This window comes from Lotus japonicus, chromosome 1, assembly GCF_012489685.1.
Source record: "Lotus japonicus ecotype B-129 chromosome 1, LjGifu_v1.2".
Lineage (NCBI taxonomy): Eukaryota > Viridiplantae > Streptophyta > Magnoliopsida > Fabales > Fabaceae > Lotus > Lotus japonicus.
Window position 1 is genome coordinate 37,342,010 of NC_080041.1, and position 19,849 is coordinate 37,361,858.

The 19,849-nt window shown below is 41.9% G+C and overlaps 1 non-coding gene across 1 annotated transcript; it reads right to left on the reverse strand.

Moving 5' to 3' along the window:
• Positions 1-19,361: 19,361 nt before the first annotated feature.
• Positions 19,362-19,468, reverse strand: LOC130734739 (small nucleolar RNA R71). The gene has a single exon (XR_009018084.1). It is a non-coding gene; the product is annotated as a small nucleolar RNA R71 (small nucleolar RNA).
• Positions 19,469-19,849: the final 381 nt, after the last annotated feature.

The following is a 19,849-nucleotide window of genomic DNA, read 5'->3' on the forward strand; positions in this document are numbered from 1 at the left end:
CCGAATAGAAAAAGTCTTCATCCATTGCTCGAAAATAGGGTTTCGAAGCAAAGAAATTAGAGTCGTCGAGCTTCCGGAAAGTGAAACCTATCGTGCGTACAGTCCAGAGTTCCGAAATGAAACGCTGGTCGATGGAAAAATAAAGAGAATCTTTAAATTTTCCGAGAGTTCGAAATCTTACTCAAAACGTTACTTTAAGAGCGAAATAGCCTATTTTGGACACGCTCGCCCTAAGGCAAGTGTGCAGACGACTCGCACTAACTCCGAAAACGACTACGCAACATTCCTCAAGCAATTCCTGAACTTTCTTCTTCATTAATCTTCCTCAAATATCAAACTCCTGTCACGCTTACACTGATCCTACGCGTGAGTCGGAAACTAGCTTGTTCTGAAAATCCAGGTCTTACACCTGTCGCTTCCCTTGGTGAATTCCGGTAAGCCCACAGGACTTGGCTTAAAGATTCATGCCAGCTTTTTGGTTTTCGACCCACATGCTTCTTGATCAAGCTTATTAGGACTTTATTGGCTGCTTCTACTTGGCCATTAGCCTGAGCGTAGTAAGGGGTCGAGGTTAAAAGCTTGATGCCCCAAGATTCTGCGAAGGCTGCCACTTTGCGTCCCACAAACACTGTGCCTTGGTCCGTTGTAATGGACTCTGGCAATCCAAATCGATATACAATGTGGTTTTGTATAAATTCGATCACCGTTTCCTGTGTTACGTTTTGTAGTGGGATGGCTTCGACCCATTTAGTGAAATAGTCGACTGCCACAATGATATACTTGTGCTGCTTTGATGAAGCTGGGTGAATTTCGCCAATTAAGTCTATTGCCCATCCCCTAAAAGGCCATGGTTTGATAATAGAGTGCAATTCACTAGCTGGCACATGCTGGATTCCTGAGTGCTTTTGGCAATCTTGACAACCTTTTGCATACTCAATGCAATTTTTCATGATAGTTGGCCAATACAAACCTTGCCTAAATAGAATCCATTTCATTTTGGCCCCTGCTTGGTGAGCACCACACAGGCCATCGTGAGCAGCTGATACTGCGATAAATGCGTCGTCTTCGCTTAAGCATTTCAACAATGTGCCGTCGACGTTCTTTTTGAACAACTCGTTGCCTAAAATGGTGTAACTTAGAGCCCTATACTTGACTTTTCTATCAGTTGGCCCTACTGGGTTCTGCAGGTACTCGACAATTGGCTTTCTCCAATCGTTAGGAGTTAGATTATCAATGACCATAATGTCGAGATCTGAAGGACTCAATTTTTCTTTGATCTTAATTAACTCTGTCAACTTTAGCCTATCTATCATATACCCAGAGGCAATCTGCGCCAATCCATTGACTTCTTTGTTCTCCACTCTAGGAACGTGTCCTATTCCAACTTCGTTGAATTTAGCCAACAAATTGTTTGCTTTTACATAATATTTGGCTAGATGCTTACTAACGCACTTGTACTCTTTGGTGAGTTGCTTTACCACCAACTCAGAATCCCCTTTTACGACGACGTTCTTTGCCCCCAGAGCTAGCAGGATCTCGAGGCCCGATATCAACGCCTCATACTCAACTTCATTGTTCGAGCAATTATTCTTGATCCTAAATTTGAATTTAGTGGGGATGCCCTGCGGGGACATGATAAACATCCCGATTCCAGTTCCATTCTTATGGCTGGAACCGTCGAAATATAACTTCCAAGGCTGTATGCCCACATAGGTTATGATCTCTCTAGGCATGGTGTGATCTGCCAAGAAATCAGCAACCGCCTGCCCTTTAATCGCTTTTAATGGGACGTAAGTTAATGAATATTCGGTTAGGGCCAAAGCCCATTTACCAATTCGACTATGCAAGATTGGTTTGGATAACATGTGCTTTATTATATCATAGTGAGAAAAAACCATTACATCGATTGGCTTTATATAATATTTCAACTTTACACAAGAGAAGTACAGGCATAAACACAATTTCTCGATCATAGTGTATCGAGTTTCTGCGCCATTTAATACCCTACTCAAGTAAAATATGGCCCTTTCGTTGCCATCTTCATCTTCCTGAGCCAGCATACTCCCGATGGTTTCATCTGTGGCGGAAATATACAGCTTCATTGGCCTCCTTTTGATGGGTGGCACCATTACAGGTGGATTGGACAAGTACTTCTTGAGTTCATCGAATGCCTTTTGGTGCTCTGCCTCCCAGCGGAACACATCTTCCTTTTTTAGTCGAAGAAGCGGAGAAAATGACTTGGTCTTTTCACTAAGGTTGGTAATGAATCTCCTTAGGAAGTTAATCTTCCCTAATAACGATTGTAGTTGCTTCTTGCTGGTTGGTGGACTTGTGTCAAGAATGGCTTTAGCTTTATTCTTGTTGATCTCGATGCCCTTTTTGTGCACCACAAAACCCAAAAAATCACCTGCAATAACACCAAAAGCACATTTAAGGGGATTCATCTTCAAGTCATATTTTCTCATCCTTTCAAAGGATTTCCTTAGATGCAACAAATGGTCATCCCTTGATGGGGATTTCACCACAATATCATCAATGTAAACCTGCATGAAAGTTTCGATAAAATCGTGAAAAATGGTATTCATTACCCTTTGGTAGGTCGCGCCAGCGTTTTTCAACCCAAATGGCATGACCACCCACTCGTATGTTCCCAAGGCACCAGGACATCGAAAAGCTGTTTTCGACACATCCTCTTCTGCTATGAAGATTTGGTTGTAGCCTGAGTAACCATCCAACAAGCTTAAGTATTCGTGACCAGCAGCTGAATCCACCATCATCTCAGCAATAGGCATGTGATACTCGTCTTTTGGAGTGGCAGCGTTAAGATCTCGAAAGTCAATACAAACTCTCATTTTTCCGTTCTTCTTGATCACTGGAACCACGTTGGCTAACCAGTCCACATATCGAGCCGTCCTGATAAATTTACACTTGAGGAGTCTTTCGATTTCTTCCTTGATTTTCACCAACACATCTGGATGGAACCTCCTGGGTAATTGCTTGACTGGTTTCTTGTCTTCTTTGATGGGTAACTTCAATTCCACCAATTCTCGACTAAGGCCAGGCATTTCATCGTAGTCCCAAGCGAAACAGTCTTTGAATTCTTTGAGTAATTTCACCATCCTATCTTTTAACTCTGGGTCGATAAGAGCACTGATGTACGTTGGCCTCTTTTCTAAGCCATCACCCAGGTCCACTTCTTCTAAAGGGTCTTGCGCTTCCATTTTCTTGGAAACATCGACCACTGGCTTCTCGAAGCCTAATGGGCCATCATCGTAGATGCAATCTAGCCTCAAATTGCAAAGGTCCTCGAATTCGCATTCATCGACACTCTGCTCGTTTTCTTCTATGCACGTGTTATCCTTATTTGTTGTTGCCTCCTCCTGAGATGTCATTTCTGTTAGATCAAGATTTGGTCATGTGGTACAACTCTATGTTTTGATGATAACAAGTATTTATTTGTGGATGAACAACTATGATACTCTAATGTTTGTCTTGAGTGTTTTGACAAACAGGTTCTGACTCTGACACCAGAAGATATATTCGTCAGAAGTTCTGAAGATCAGAAGATCAGAAGATCAGAAGATCAGAGGATCTGAAGATCAGAGGATCTGAAGATCTGAGGATCAGAGGATCAGAAGATCAGAGGATCAGAAGATCTGAGGATCAGAAGATCTGAAGACCAGAAGCTCTGAGGGACCAGAGGCTCTGAAGGTTCAGAAGCTCCGAAGGTCCAGAAGCAGAAGTTACGAAGGTCAGAGGATCCAAGCATCCCTCTGACTCTGATCACCAAGCTTCACAAGTTCCAACACGAAGCATAACTCTGATCAGAAGTCAATGGTTAAAGGCAAAGGTCTCTATCGAGAAGTACAAGAGCAGTGTACTATTCTGAAATGCCTACCTACCAAGGTTCAGCCACAGCAGGTTCTGGAAGTTCCAGAAATGCCCTCCAACGGTCATATTCTCTCAACAGAAATATCCTTTGCACCTTGGACTATAAAAGGCTGAAGAAAAGAAGAAAGAAATAGAGAGCGAGAAGAGTGAGAGAAAACAAAGAGCTGCAATACAAGAAAAGATTCAAGCCTCTACTTTCTTCATCTATTCTTATTTGGTTTACACTCAGCTTACTTAGAAGCAAACTTTTGTAAACACCAACCTCAAACAGTTGTTTGATTTTCCTTAAGGGACCGGGTAGGTCAGTATCCTTAAGAAGACTAAGAGAGTGAATCTTAGTGGTGATTCCTTTAGGAGATCAAGGTTGATCGGATCCTAGAGAAGACTAAGAGAGTGAATCTTAGTGATAGCTAAGTCAGTGTATTGTTAGTCACTTGTAGGTTTCAAGTGCAGTTGTAACAATTATCTGATTAGTGGATTGCCTTCATTCTAAGAAGGAAGAAATCACCTTAACGGGTGGACTGGATTAGCTTGAGGGATTTATCAAGTGAACCAGGATAAAATACTTGTGTGCTTTTCTCTTCTCTCTATCTTTATCCGCTGCACCATCTATCTTAGAGAAACCGAAAAGATTTACTTTAAATCTTAAGGGGAAAGTTTTTATATTGAAAACGCTATTCAACCCCCCCCCCCTTCTAGTCGTTTTTCACACCTTCAATTGGTATCAGAGCGCAAGTTCTGATTACCACACTTAACAGTGTTCAGTAGATCCGGGCCAGTGTGAAAAACTCATGGATTCCACCACTACTACAAGCAAATATCAATACAGTGCAAGACCACCTATCTTTGATGGTCAGAGATTTGATTTCTGGAAAGATAGAATCAAAAGCTTCTTTCTTGGCTTTGATCCTGATCTCTGGGATTTTGTTGTTGATGGCTACACCCCTCCTGTTGATGAACATGGTGTAAAGATCCCAAGGGTGAAGATGAGTGAAGATCAAAAGAAGGAGTTCAGAGATCATCACCGATCAAGAGCTATTCTACAAAGTGCCATTTCATATGAAGAATATGAGAAAATTACTGATCGTGATTCCGCCAAGGGCATATTTGATTCCTTAAAGATGACACATGAAGGAAACAAAAAGGTGAAAGAGACAAAGGCGTTGTCTCTGATCAAGCAGTATGAATCCTTCCAAATGGAACCTGACGAATCCATTGAGGATATGTTTTCCAGATTTCAGTTGCTCGTAGTTGGAATAAGACCTCTCAACAAAAGCTACACTACAAAAGATCATGTCATAAGGGTCATCAGAAGTCTTCCTGAAAGCTGGATGCCTTTAGTGACTTCAATAGAGCTTACAAGAGATGTTGAGCATATGAGTTTAGAAGAACTCATCAGCATACTGAAATGCCATGAGCTGAAGCGCTCTGAGAAGGCTAAATCTGAGAAGTCAAAAGCTCTCCAAGCTGAAGCAGAAGAATCTGAAGAAGCATCAGAAGATTCTGATGAAGATGAGCTGACTCTGATATCCAGAAAGTTCAACTGCATCTGGAAGCACAGGCAGAGCAAATACAAAGGTTCATCAAAGGACAAAAGGCCAAAGAAGCACTTCAAGACGAAGAAGAGTCTGATGGTGACATTTGATGAATCAGAGTCAGAGGATGTTGACTCTGATGGTGAAGTCCAAGGACTCATAGCCATTGTCAAAGACAAAGGAGCAGAGACAAAGGAAGCTATTGACTCTGACTCAGCATCAGAAGGAGATCCAGACTCTGACGATGAAAATGAGGTATTTGATTCTTTCTTAACCTCTGAACTTAAAGATGCTTTGTCTGAAATTATGGATAAATATAACTCTCTCTTGACTAAGCATAAAAGGTTGAAAAAGAATTTCTCTGCTGTCTCTGAAACTTCTATTGAACATGAGAAAATTATTTCTGATTTGAAAAATGATAATCATGCTTTGATTAATTCTAACTCTGTGCTTAAGAATCAAATTGCTAAGTTAGAAGAAGTTATTGCCTGCGATGCCTCTGATAGTAAGCATGAATCTAAGTATGAAAAATCTATTCAAAGATTCCTGGCTAAAAGCGTAGATAGAAGCTTGATGGCTTCATTGATCTATGGCGTGAGCAGAAATGGAATGCGTGGCATTGGGTATTCTAAACCAATTAGAAATGAGCCCTCTGTGCCTAAAGCTAAATCTTTGTATGAATGCTTTGTTCCCTCTGGTACCATATTGCCTGACCCTGTACCTGCTGAAGTTGCTAAAAACCCTCGTAAAAAGGGATCTTTCTCCATGTCTAAATATCATGCAAAAATTCCTGTATATTATCCTGCTGAAAGACCCAAAGTTGTCAGAACTTCTGGGCTAACTAACAAGAAAGGACCCAGAAAGTGGGTACCTAGGGATAAGATTATATATGTTGCAGATATCTTCAATAGGTCCATCGAAACTCCAACCATGGAACCTGGACAGTGGATGCAAGCAACACATGACGGGAGAAAGGCATATGTCCCAAGATCCAAAACTTGAACCTAAAGGTGAAGTTGATCTTGGAGGCATCAGTAGAGCAAGATTTGGTCAAGGAATCATTGGTTTTTGATATGAACCCCTCTGTTGATATTCTGAACGCTATTCATGTTAGAATTAATGATAAGCTTGACTCTGACAAGTCAAAGCTAGCTGAAAAAGCTTGCAGAGATGAGCATGACCGTTTCAGAAAGAAACAAAGACTCAGAACTTGACGAACCAGAAGCAACAACATCAGAAGATGCTACTACAACTTCTGACTTGCGTCATCAGAAGAAGAGTAGGTTCCTAGCTTCTCATTCTGAAGTATCTGAAGATGAAATTTTGTCCAGAACGGAGATATCACCAGAACCACACTTCTGCTCTCATCAGAAGATATGCTAATCAGAAGCCAAGTATCCCTTGGTATTACTTCTGAGGGGGAGTATTTCGTCTTTTACTCTTACTATTTTTTTTCCACCTTCATTCTTTTTGCTTATGACAAAAAGGGGGAGAACTTATAGTATCTTGACAACTCAACTCCTACATCATTTAGCTCAGAATCTAGACTTTACTAACGTTGATATTAAGTATTAGATTCAGGGGGAGCTTAGCTCAGAATCAAGCACGAGACTTGGATTCAGAAGGAGCAAGATAAACTATACACATCAGGATAAGTTTTAACTCTGATACCTTATACTCTGAGTGTATTCAGTTTATTTGTTTAGAGTTGTTCATCAAAATACATGGTTTTGTCATCATCAAAAAGGGGGAGATTGTTAGATCAAGATTTGGTCATGTGGTACAACTCTATGTTTTGATGATAACAAGTATTTATTTGTGGATGAACAACTATGATACTCTAATGTTTGTCTTGAGTGTTTTGACAAACAGGTTCTGACTCTGACACCAGAAGATATATTCGTCAGAAGTTCTGAAGATCAGAAGATCAGAAGATCAGAAGATCAGAGGATCTGAAGATCAGAGGATCTGAAGATCTGAGGATCAGAGGATCAGAAGATCAGAGGATCAGAAGATCTGAGGATCAGAAGATCTGAAGACCAGAAGCTCTGAGGGACCAGAGGCTCTGAAGGTTCAGAAGCTCCGAAGGTCCAGAAGCAGAAGTTACGAAGGTCAGAGGATCCAAGCATCCCTCTGACTCTGATCACCAAGCTTCACAAGTTCCAACACGAAGCATAACTCTGATCAGAAGTCAATGGTTAAAGGCAAAGGTCTCTATCGAGAAGTACAAGAGCAGTGTACTATTCTGAAATGCCTACCTACCAAGGTTCAGCCACAGCAGGTTCTGGAAGTTCCAGAAATGCCCTCCAACGGTCATATTCTCTCAACAGAAATATCCTTTGCACCTTGGACTATAAAAGGCTGAAGAAAAGAAGAAAGAAATAGAGAGCGAGAAGAGTGAGAGAAAACAAAGAGCTGCAATACAAGAAAAGATTCAAGCCTCTACTTTCTTCATCTATTCTTATTTGGTTTACACTCAGCTTATTTAGAAGCAAACTTTTGTAAACACCAACCTCAAACAGTTGTTTGATTTTCCTTAAGGGACCGGGTAGGTCAGTATCCTTAAGAAGACTAAGAGAGTGAATCTTAGTGGTGATTCCTTTAGGAGATCAAGGTTGATCGGATCCTAGAGAAGACTAAGAGAGTGAATCTTAGTGATAGCTAAGTCAGTGTATTGTTAGTCACTTGTAGGTTTCAAGTGCAGTTGTAACAATTATCTGATTAGTGGATTGCCTTCATTCTAAGAAGGAAGAAATCACCTTAACGGGTGGACTGGATTAGCTTGAGGGATTTATCAAGTGAACCAGGATAAAATACTTGTGTGCTTTTCTCTTCTCTCTATCTTCATCCGCTGCACCATCTATCTTAGAGAAACCGAAAAGATTTACTTTAAATCTTAAGGGGAAAGTTTTTATATTGAAAACGCTATTCAACCCCCCCCCTTCTAGTCGTTTTTCACACCTTCAATTTCGACAGGCAGAATTGAGGCATCGACTTCGTCAGTAGCCATTTCTTTGGCTATTCTTACGGCCTTTAGGGCCGTCCTTATTCTGTTTTCGGCTGCGTAAGCCGAGATTCGAGCCAGGCTCGAATTAATCATCCTTAACATCATTTTGCCACTCAGTAGTGGCATCCTTTTCTTCATCATTGTGCCATCCACTCATGGCATCAGGTTTGTAAGCTTCATTCAGGTTTAATCCCCTAATGGGATCCAATGTCACCGAATATTCCGAGTAAGGATTGAAATATTGATTAGCCACTGTGTCTAGAGGAGCAATTGTGGCTAAACTTTTCTCGAAATTCTTTTTGCCGACGTAACCTGTCTCCGCTAAGTAGTAGCTTTGATCTGCTTGCACGTTCTCGACGATCCCGTCTGATTTCCAAATGGAGATACGTTGGTGCAGGGTTGAGGGCACTGCCCCCACGCCGTGGATCCATTCTCTCCCCAATAGCAGGTTGTAGTTGGCTTTTGAGGGCACCACGATGAACAATGTGGAACGGGCCACCGTTCCTACGGTTATGTTCAACATAATTGCTCCTACAGAAGAACCTGTCTTCCCTTCATAATCGGAAAGGACCATGTCGTGAGGGATTAGGTCTGCCTCAGTTTTGCCTAACTTCTTGAGCATAAACTTAGGCATTAAATTAATCGTGGCCCCTCCGTCGACAAGAAATTTATTGACCCCTTTTTCGTCGACCTTGGCCCAAACGAATAACGGCTTCAAGTGGCTTTTCATTTGCTCCGTTGGCCTCTGGAAAATAGCCCTTTCGTCTTCGATGGATCCTTTTTGCATCACGTAGTAGCACAAGGGGTTGTCATCTGGCTCTTCCTCGTCGTAGTAGTCTTCTTCACTCTCGGTGACCTCCGAGATTCTGTCGAATTCAACGGGTAAGATAGACACTATGCAGATGATGTTAAGATCTTCCCCCTCACTGTCATCGAAATCTTCGAGCATGTCTTCATCCTCATCCTCGACAGCATCCTTCCCTTTTTCCTTGGCTGGATTTGGTGGCACGGTTTCTCCTTGTTTGATGGCGTGGTCAAGTTGATTAATGATTGACGCCACACTAGGTTCGTTGCGTGGGTTGTCTTCTGGCTTTATGTCCCATAATGAACGGAACTTGCCACCCCTTTCCCTTTCCGCTTTCCTCTTCCTCAGGAAACGTCTGAACTGAGTTCTGGTCATTTGTTCAGGAGCATAATAGTTCCCGGAGCCATAGGAGTAGTTCCGCGACACACGGGAATTGTTGATGTAAGAAGACCCCTGGCCCAAGTCGATTTTCTGCCACTTGGGGTATGGTTTTGGCCTTGGAGGTGCTGGCTTGAACCATTGATTTTTTGGTAACCCAGCATCAGGGACGTAAGTCTCTTCCTTGCTTCTTAACTTTTGGCCTTTATGGCCATCGAGTTCTTGATCTCTCTCAACCCACTCCTCGTGGGGGTACTTCAGTCTCCTGGATACAGGAGCTTTCTTTTGGTAATGCCTTTTCATTTCTGAATCTTGGTAGGCCTTGGCTGCAGATTTGTCGAAAACGGCGCTGCATCGAGGGCACAGCATGACTTCTTTCTCGCCATCTTTGCTCCGGGATAGAAACTCGACAAGAGTTTCTCCAGCCTTGGGGTAAACCTCTTCCAAGCTCACCTCTTTCGCGACCTCTGGCTCTTCGACAGCTACGTTTTCTTCTTTTGCCTCTCCGAGCGTCAAACCCAGGCCTAGCTTTTCGGAGATGTCGACCATGCCAATGTAGAAAGGCTCTACATAGTTGGCCTCAGCTATCTGCAGTGGATCAGAGTCGATCTTCATTTGACTCTTGGCTTTTTCGTCATACTTGAGTCTCCCTGAGTCCAATGCCCCTTGCACAAGGTCCCTGAAACGAACACACTGTGAGGTCCAATGGCCAAAAAAGTTGTGATATTTGCAATATTTCTTTCCTTTCCTTTGTTCAGGAGAAGGAAGTTTTTGGTCTTTAGGGACCACAAGCAAACCATCAGACACAAGTATATCATAAATTGCATCACATTTGGTCACATCAAAAGTATAAGTTTTCACAGCAGGAATTGTGTTCTTGGGGTGTTCGTCCCCAAGCTTGTTTTCACGTGGTTTCAATGCTTTACAAATATAAGGATCGCCTGGCTGAAGTTCAGCCAGATTGACATCGTTTAATTCGACGTCTGCAGGGACTTCTCGATAGACACACGGACTTTGACATACTGGATCAGCATCTAGGTATGCTACTTTTTCCTTCTTTAGCCACTTAGTAGTCTTGGCCCTCTCCTCAGACTTCTCGACCTTTAGTAATTCGATGTGTCTCACTCTGTCTGCGAGTAGAGACATATCTCGAATATACTGAGTGTCGATTTTCTTTCTAATAGAATACTCTAGACCACCAGCGGCTAAGACAACTAGCTCATGTTCGGGGACATGAGTAAAGCATCGAGATTTGAGCATCCTAAACCTGTTCAGATAATCATCAATAGACTCTGCTGGCTTTCTTTTAACACTAGCCAGATCCTTCAAACTCACTTTGCACTCTCCCCTAAAGAACTGTTCATGGAAAATTCTTTCCAACTGGGCCCATGTATGGACTGACCTAGGAGCGAGGGTGGTGAACCAGGTAAATGCATTCTTGGTTAAAGAACTCGGGAAGTACTTCATTTTTAAATTTTCATTGGGCTAGGTCTCCTGCTTCGATTTGGTACCTGGCTATGTGTTCTACAGTGGACTCTCCTGAATCCCCCGAGAACTTGGTGAATTTGGGGACCTTCCAGCCTCGAGGAAGTTCTGATTCGAGAACCTCCTCTGTAAAGGCTGACACAAAATGAGGTCTATTCGCGAAACCCACGTTGAAACCATGTTGGTTCAACAATTGCTCCACCACAGCAGCAACATTTTGTTGCCCCCCAGCGTTCTGGTGTCGAATCCTTTCTAGCACACCATCAGCGTGTTCTTCCCTGTTTACCATATACACATTTTGCAATGGTGGCTGCACTGCCTCGTACAAAGGGTTTGCCCTCATCTCTTGGTGTTGTGGCGCCTGATAGCGCACAGGGGCAGGGACATGGTTAGGTAACGGGATTTGGTTAATCCCTGGTGCCGGTTGGATTTCGACTGGTGCCCCCAGGGCTGTCGCCAAACAATCCATCTGTCGTGCCAAATGCTGATTATTGGCATTATTATTTTGGAGCACAGGGTTGATTAGCTCACCTATCTGTCGAGATAGCATGTTAACCATTTCATGGTTACTATCATCTACTTGCTGCCTAATGGCTTGAAGTGAACCGGTATTCATGCCTGTAGATAAATAAATTTGTGAACTCGATCCAGGGATAGGAGGACTAACTCGACTCCCCAAATTCAGCATTGTTCCATTTGCTCCAAAAGGGGGTATGCTGAATGGGGGAACATTTTCAGGGAACGTCGAATACGTGCCTTGTATGCCTTGCATCATAGACGTATGCTTACCATAAGGAATGTTTTCCCTCGTAACCGTAGGAACAATTTGTGCCTGTACTGATGTGGATGCAGGCATTTCTGCAACTGCAGAAATTGCTACATTCTGGGTTGGCATAGTGGTGCCAGGTCCCATCCCAGTAGACACTTCTTCATTATTATTACCACTACTTCCTCCGGGACTACCCTGATTGCCCACGTTAGACCCTTGGGGGGAAGTTCTTCCTCGATTGCTTGTCATACTTATGGTCTTACCACTTCTCAGGTGCATATAACTCACAATTAAGGCAAGTAGCAAATATCAAATAGCATGCAATAAACTTAAACACACAAAACGCTTCTGTAAAACTTAGTTTTCACAAAAACGGTCCCACTGGGCGTGCCAATTTGTTTACACTGATTTTTGGTAAACAAATATCCTCTTAGTTCGACTAAAGGAAGTTTAGATTTCAGGGTCCTTTTGAGAAAACGCTTTGCCAAAGTGTTGTGTGTGAATGAGTGTGATTTCGACGACAACGAACAATTCAAGTGCAACCAGATTTCATTAAACGTGAGTCAATTACAAAACAATTAAAATAGACTAAAATAACATGAAAACTACGTGAACCGCAGATTTCGACAAACAAACTACACAAAAGAACTGGGGATCAACAAGCTGAAATGCAAGGAAACTAAAGTGTTGGTTCTGCAACGTACTCCTCCATCATCACGTTTTGCTCCTTGAGTCTCATTGACGCGGACATTTAGAGCTTTTTGGTGAGTTTTCAGAGTTTGAGTTGGGAACCCCATTTCTGAATTGGATTCTCCTATTTATAGAGTTTCATGCTCCGCGTGTCCTTGACGGTTTTTTCCTCAGTGGATAGGTTAGTGGGTCTGGTTTCTCCCACGATCTGATGCTTGCTCCGGAAGTTCTGCGCATGGTGGTGGAGATCGTGCGCTTCAACTGCTTCAACCGTTTCCTGGCCACGTTTTCGACCATCGTGGGGAGAATTTGACTTGGTCAATGTGGCACGTGTTACATGTGCCTGTGTTTAGCAGTAATTGTTGTTGTCGAGTTTTGCTGCCCCATTAACTTGGTGCAACTTCCTTTTCCTTTCTTTAGTCAGAATTCGACTACCTCGAGCATTTTGGGCTGAATGCGTTTTTCTTTCTTGGGCTAAAATATTGGGCCAACAGATACGTCACTAAGAATTAACGTGAGAACGACACGTCACTAAATATGCCTGATGGGAGTTCTTCTTTTCTAATATTGATATTGATTGATTGATTACATTTGAAATTTCACTCTTAATATTAGGAATGTGTCAAACTTGGACTAAAGGATGCTGGAAGTTTATCAAAGTTAAATAAATTTGTTCCACTTTTTGAAAATTGGCCAACTTCGACCAAGACTAATATCATTTCAAGGAAACATGTCGGAAAAAAAAATGCAACATAATAAATGGAGGGAGTTTCTATTGTTTAGTTAATTTTGGTGGCATAATTTAAAATGTTATTTCTCTTACTTCTTTCGAAGTATGTGATAGCATTGAGTCAAAAATTATATGTTAATTGTTCTCTACTAGGAATATCTTAGGTAAGAAAAGTACACTCAGAAAACCCTAGCAGAGCTCAGATTAAGACATGATATAATAAAAGGAAATATTCTTATTAAATGTCATCAAAGTTGTCAGATACAAGGTAAGAACCTCCCTTTTATAGAGGGTGAGGTCAGCATCTAGATTGTTCCTATATTTGGGCCTTTACAAACGAGGCCCAAATCCCTATACATATAAGACAAATCCAAAACAATCTTCTAGCTGACAGATGGGACCACCGGTAGAACAACAGACCTTCCATCATTGCCCGTGACCCTTGCCAGCCCTGGTGCGTCGTCATGTTTTATCAGTGTTTTGGACGGGCATCACATTAGAGATGCCCCGCCCAGTCCACAAACCCCCAAGACATGAGGTTCAAGACTCTTGAGTCGAAATGTCTTCATCGCCTAATGCATGCTTCGCCCTCTTGTAGTAGCGTGAATCCTTCCCTTAAATTGGCGTGTATTGCCTGCTTGGCGGTCTTTGTTTAAGTGTCAATCACACGTCAATCAAATCTTTTTCACTGACACACGCATTCCTCTTTTCCAGGATTTTGCCATCATTAGTAATGAATGCAATCTATGTGTGCGTGCGTCTCGAGGAGTTGCTTCGTTTAGGAAAATCTTGGATCGCGGGATTTCAATTACACCTTTTCAAAACTTTTCAAATTGTTTTCCAAAAGTCTCGACGGTACGTACTCTTTCCCACTCATTCTCTCTCTTCTCTTTTCCTCTATAAAACCTCTCCTCCTTTTGTCCTCACTTTTTACTTTTTACAACTTTACTGCTTCCCTTTTTTTGGAGAACTACTTGCTTCCTTCTTGCTTTGATTCGTCCTGCTTGCTCCGGTCGTCGTCATTGCGCGGTGTTCCCCTTTAGCCGACGCTCTCCTCACCCAATCTCTCATCCCCTCCTCCGGTGAGTTATTTACATCTTTCTTTGTCATTTTATTTTCTTTCTCTTTCTTGACGCTGCTCATCTTCCTCTTTTAACCTTCATGAGATTACCCAGTATGTCATTGAATAGTGTTAGCTTTTCTTCTTTAGAACTTTCTTCACCTTCATCGGGCGGTGAAATTTCTTCCCCCACTGTCATTGAAATTCATTCCTCGCCTTCTATTCACGAGGATTCCGGGCCTGCCGATTCTGTTGATTCCGTCTTTTCTTCTAATGAAGGTTTATCCTCGCATGAATGGCGAACAGACGCACATTTAGTTGAGGATAAGTGTTTGTGGCGCTCTATCTGGGGTAGTATTGGGAGTATTAATTCGCTTCGAATATCAGCTCAAGGGTTCACGAAAGTAAATCCCGCCACTTCATGTAATGATGATCTGCAGCTATATGTTATTCCATGTGGCGATGATGACTGTGTCCTTTTGCGAAAAGACGCGTCAGATGAGTCGCCCGACTTCTTTTATGTCTATGGTTATATTTTTACTGATCTGAATATCAAACTTTCTTTTTTGCCTTTCAAATGTCATGTTTTGTCTTTTTTGAATGTGGCGCCTTGCCAACTCCAGCCCAACGCCTGAGGTTTCATCCGTTACTTCGAAATCTTGTGTGATCATCTGAGCTTCACGCCACCTACCCTTTGTTTTTTCTTTTCTATAAGTTTGTTACTAAAAAAACTACTTCCGTGAAGTGGGTTCCTCTCCTAGCCCGCAAGAAAATGAGTCGGTTCACTGCTCTTAAGAGCCATTACAAAGTGTGGCAGAAAAAGTACTTTAAAGTTGTTGAGTCACCTGAAGTAAAGAATTTGTTCCGGGATTCCAACAATTGCCCTCTCTTCCCGTTTTACTGGACAAAAAATCCTCGCCGGAAAATCTCTGTTTCGTATGACGCCTTAGACGATTTCGAGCGAGGGGTTGCTGATTATCTTCAATCGTTGCCGGTATTCTCTGGTCATGACTTGATTGAGGCGTCAAAAACTGGCACCTTGAATCAATTTTTTAGTAAGTTAATGATCTTTACACATAACTTGATTTGTCATTCATTCATCACTCTTAACTGTAACACTTTCTTGTGCAGCCACGATGGGTAAAGATAAGGTTGATGCCAGCCCCTTGAAGATGAAGGAGTGTCTCGTCCAATCTGCTGAAGCGGCGAGAAAAAGAGCTACTGAGGCTGAGCAGAAGAAAAGACCTGAGGGTACCTCTGACTCAGATAACATCAAAGACCCTAAGCGCCAGAAGACTTCGGGCGCCGCTGAAAAAGCTGCTGGTGACAAACCCTTGCACTAGACGACTCTGAATCAATCCGGCTTGGCCTCAAGAGGCAAACCGGTAGAGAAAAAGAAGGGACATGATAATGTTCCGCCACCCCGTGGGGATCCAAATGTGTTGATTAACCGCCCACTGACGCCGTTTGTTCATGCTAGCTCTAGTTCAGCCGTTGGCGACGAGGCCCTCCCTACCTTGCTGAGTTTGTCTGATCCTCATTTTAATGGTTTGGATTTTATGAGCCGAACTTTTGACAACAGGCTCCACAAGGACATTTCTGGTCAACGTCCCCCCAACATTGCTTCCATGGCTATTCATCATGCGCTTTCAGTCGCCAGTACTGTGGCGGGAATGGCTCAGTATGTGAAGGACATGCATTCGGCCAAGAATCGTCTTGAAAAAAAGGCAGCTGATTGGAAGGCTGCGTATGAGCGAGCGAAAGGCGACGCCAAAACCGCCAATAAGCACCTGAAGTTGTCCGAGGAAAATGTGCTAAGTTAACTGAGGACTTGGCGACTTCTGACTTACTCTTACAAAAAACTAAGTCCTTGAAGGAAACCATTAATGCCAAACACACTGCTGCTCAAACTAAGTGCCGGAAGATGGAGGAAAAGTATGAACGCCTGAAGGATTCCATTCTTGGGCGTGCATCCATTCAATTTGCTCAAGGCTTTCTCAAGGCTAAAGAGCAAATCAGTGTTGTTGAACCTGGTTTTGACCTTTCCCGTATCAGGTTTTTGAAGGAGATTAAGGATGGCCAAGTAGTCGACGATGATGATGTTGATATCGACCTCCTCCCTCAATTTAAATATGAGAGTGAATCTGAGGAAGAGAATGGTGAAGATGGCCATGGCAAGGACAAGAATGGGGATGAAGAAGAAAGGGACCCCAAAGCTACTGCCAGCCAAGACAACAACGCCAATAATGAAAACCTGGCTTGATCTTGTTTGTTGTTTATTTTGTTAATGGGCCAAGCCTTGTTTTGGGCTTCGCCCCTTTGTTATTTGAAACATGTATGGCCACGCCCTTTTTTATCGTAATGAAATTTCTTTCCTTCATTTATGTTATTGCTGTTGTTGTTTACTGAGTTTTATAGATTTAGGCTTTTATTTCCTTAGTCAATTTTGTTGACGAGGCTTGGTTTCTAGTGGCTACTAGAATTGCCAAGGCTTTGTGTACTCAGTGGCGATGTTTCCTTATTCCGAAAAACTTACACGCGGTAACTTGTACCTTTTGTTGTTTTACTCTGCTCGATATTCAAATATAAATTGTTAAGAACTAAAGAACAAAAATCACTTAAGTAGAAAAATTTTCATTGATTTTCCAAAATATGGGAGCTATTATCCATTCATTTACATTTGCCGCCTCATTAAAAACCTTATATAGGAAAAAAGAGTGCGGCTTCTTTAACTTTTGTTGTTTCTTTTTCAACTGAAATACTGTTTCAAATGCGAGGCGTTCCATGTTTGTGGAACTCTTTTCCCATCCAATTGTTCCAACTTGTAGGCCCCATTTCCAATATTTTCAATTACCTTGTAAGGACCGTCCCAATTGGGCGAAAGTTTGTTGTGTTTGTTGGGCATCGTCCTTTTTTCGGAGCAGTAAATCTCCCGCCTTCATGGTTCTCGGAACGACCGTCGTTGCAAACCTGCGGGCGACCCTTAGCTTTCCAGCCTCATTCCTTAAGTGCGCCTCCCTCTGTTCCTCTGGTAGCATGATTAGATTCGCAATCAGATTTTCTCCGTGGTCCGATTCACTGAACCTAGCTACCCGCCAGCTTTGATTCTCGACTTCTATTGGGAGCATAGTGATAAGTGTCATATTTACCTAGTTTTGATGTGCAATTTAGACACTTATCTTTGTGATTAATGAGTTATATTTTACAACTTCACCCTCTTTTGATTAAAACTTCTTAATATGTGAAATTTAGTTAGAATATGCACAAGCATTGATTCTAATCTAAAAAAAAAGTTGTAGGATTGAAGATGGAAGAAAATGCAAAGCTTGGAGTAGGAAATGCAAATTTGAAGTTCCTGTGTGCCGGGCACTCCACAAAGGTTGTCGGGCACTCTGTCTGACGAAAGTACCTACTTAAAGCCCCTTTTTAGAAATCTTCAGAAGATATAGAGAGAAAAACAGAGAAAGATAGAACCAGGACTTGAGGGAAAGGAAACCCACGAAGGAAGGAAGAGTTCTTGCACCCTCCGTCGAGCTGGGAACATGCCGACGACGGCACGGATCATCTTCTTCTTCTCCGTTTCTTTTGTAAGCTTCAAAGCATCCATGGAAATGGATAGCTAACTTTCTTTGTGTTGGGATTGGATGTAATCTTTTGATTTCTATGTATCCATCTTGATTCTCATATATGAATTCATGTTTTATGTGATGATTTCAATGGGTCATCTTGCTCTTAATGCTAGTTTTAGATTGATCAACTAGAGCTTGATATTTGATTTGATTGCTTAGTGGAAACTTTGTTCTTGAATCTGAAATAGATAAACCCATCTCTTGAATCTAAGTTCTAGGAATAGAGTTAGTTCAAGAGTCAAAGAACACCTAAGTTTAATGCTTCTTGCTTTCTAATTTATTCAAGGAATTGATGGTTAGGAAATGATTTGATAATCTTTGTCATTAGGGAACTATGATGAAGTTAAGAAATGGTGTGATGAAATCAATCATAAATCATGGTTTGTATGTGAAATCATAGAATACAGCGAAGTCGATTGATGAAACCCGATCCCAACCATTGTCTCAACTTGTTTACAATCCTTTTTACTATTATTTGTTGTGTTTCTCCATATGCTATTGATCGGTAATCAAAACAACCCTCAATCAACCTTTAATCCATGGCTTAAGTAATTTAGCTAAAGAACGGCATTGTATTCCAATTCCCTGAGGACGATAAAAACCCTTTACTATACTACAATTGAATCTTGAGGGATTCGAAAGTGGTTAAGTAAAAATCTTTCGTAAATTGGCGCCGTTGCCGGGGAATTGCGTCAATACAAAAGCATTGCTTTAGTTTCTTATCTTGAGCAATTGTTGATATAGTAGATAGTTTTCTTTCTTTTGTTATCTTTAATTATCTTGTTTACTGACTTTCTTGGCTAGGTTGTATTTTCACTTTGTGTATGCGAGGTAAAACTTAAGCTGATCAACTATTGTTCGATCCCGAGATCGAAGCTGCAGCTAGAAGGAACAATAGCAAGACAAAGAGAAGAAAACAATTAGCTAGGCAGAGAAAGGAACAAGAAGCATCATCTTCTTTAATCTCTTCAAGAAATCAAGAACAAAACATCATGGCAGCTGCTCCAGGTCGTGAAAATGGAGATGACAATGCAGGTTTTGTGAACTTCACATTGAGGAATATGACAAGAATCGGAAGACCTGCAGGTAATGAGAAGCCACCTGAGATGAAGTCCGGATTGGTGCAGCTAATGTATTCCAACCCATTTGCTGGTTTGGACCATGAGAATCCGTACACGCATTTGACAAAGTTCTATGAACTTTGTGGCACTGCTGGCCTTACACAAACTGAGGAAGAAGCTGTGTTCCTGAGGCTCTTTCCCTTGACTTTGATTGGGCAAGCTAAAGACTGGTTTTTGGATCAGCCACAAACCATTTTATCTGATTGGAATGAACTTGAAAGGAAATTCATGGCAAGGTATTTCTCTAAATCAAAATTCATGAATTGTAAAACTGCTATTTCTACTTTTTCCCAGTTTGCAGGTGAAAGCCTATGTGAAGCTTGGGAGAGATTTAAGTCTATGCTGAGAAAGTGCCCAAATCATGGGTTTGATGCTCGAACTCAAATTCATATATTCAGAAATGGTTTGGACAAACAAAGCAAGCTGATCTTAGATGCTACAGCTGGAGGGTCTCTTATGGCTAAAACACCTACTGAAGCCATTCAGATTATTGAGGCTATGGCTCTAAACGACCAACAAGATCAACACCATCGTGGTCCACCAAGGAGAGGTGGAATGATTGAGCTAGGGACAAATGATGCTGTTTTGGCTCAAAATAAGCAGCTTCAACAACAACTAGATGAAGTAAAACAAAAGCTCGCAGATCTTCCAAAGCAACTAAAAGAGATGCATGATTCCTCTTCTAGAAAACAGGTATATAGATGTGATGTTTGTGCAGGTGATCATCATACTAGTAGCTGTGATCAGAA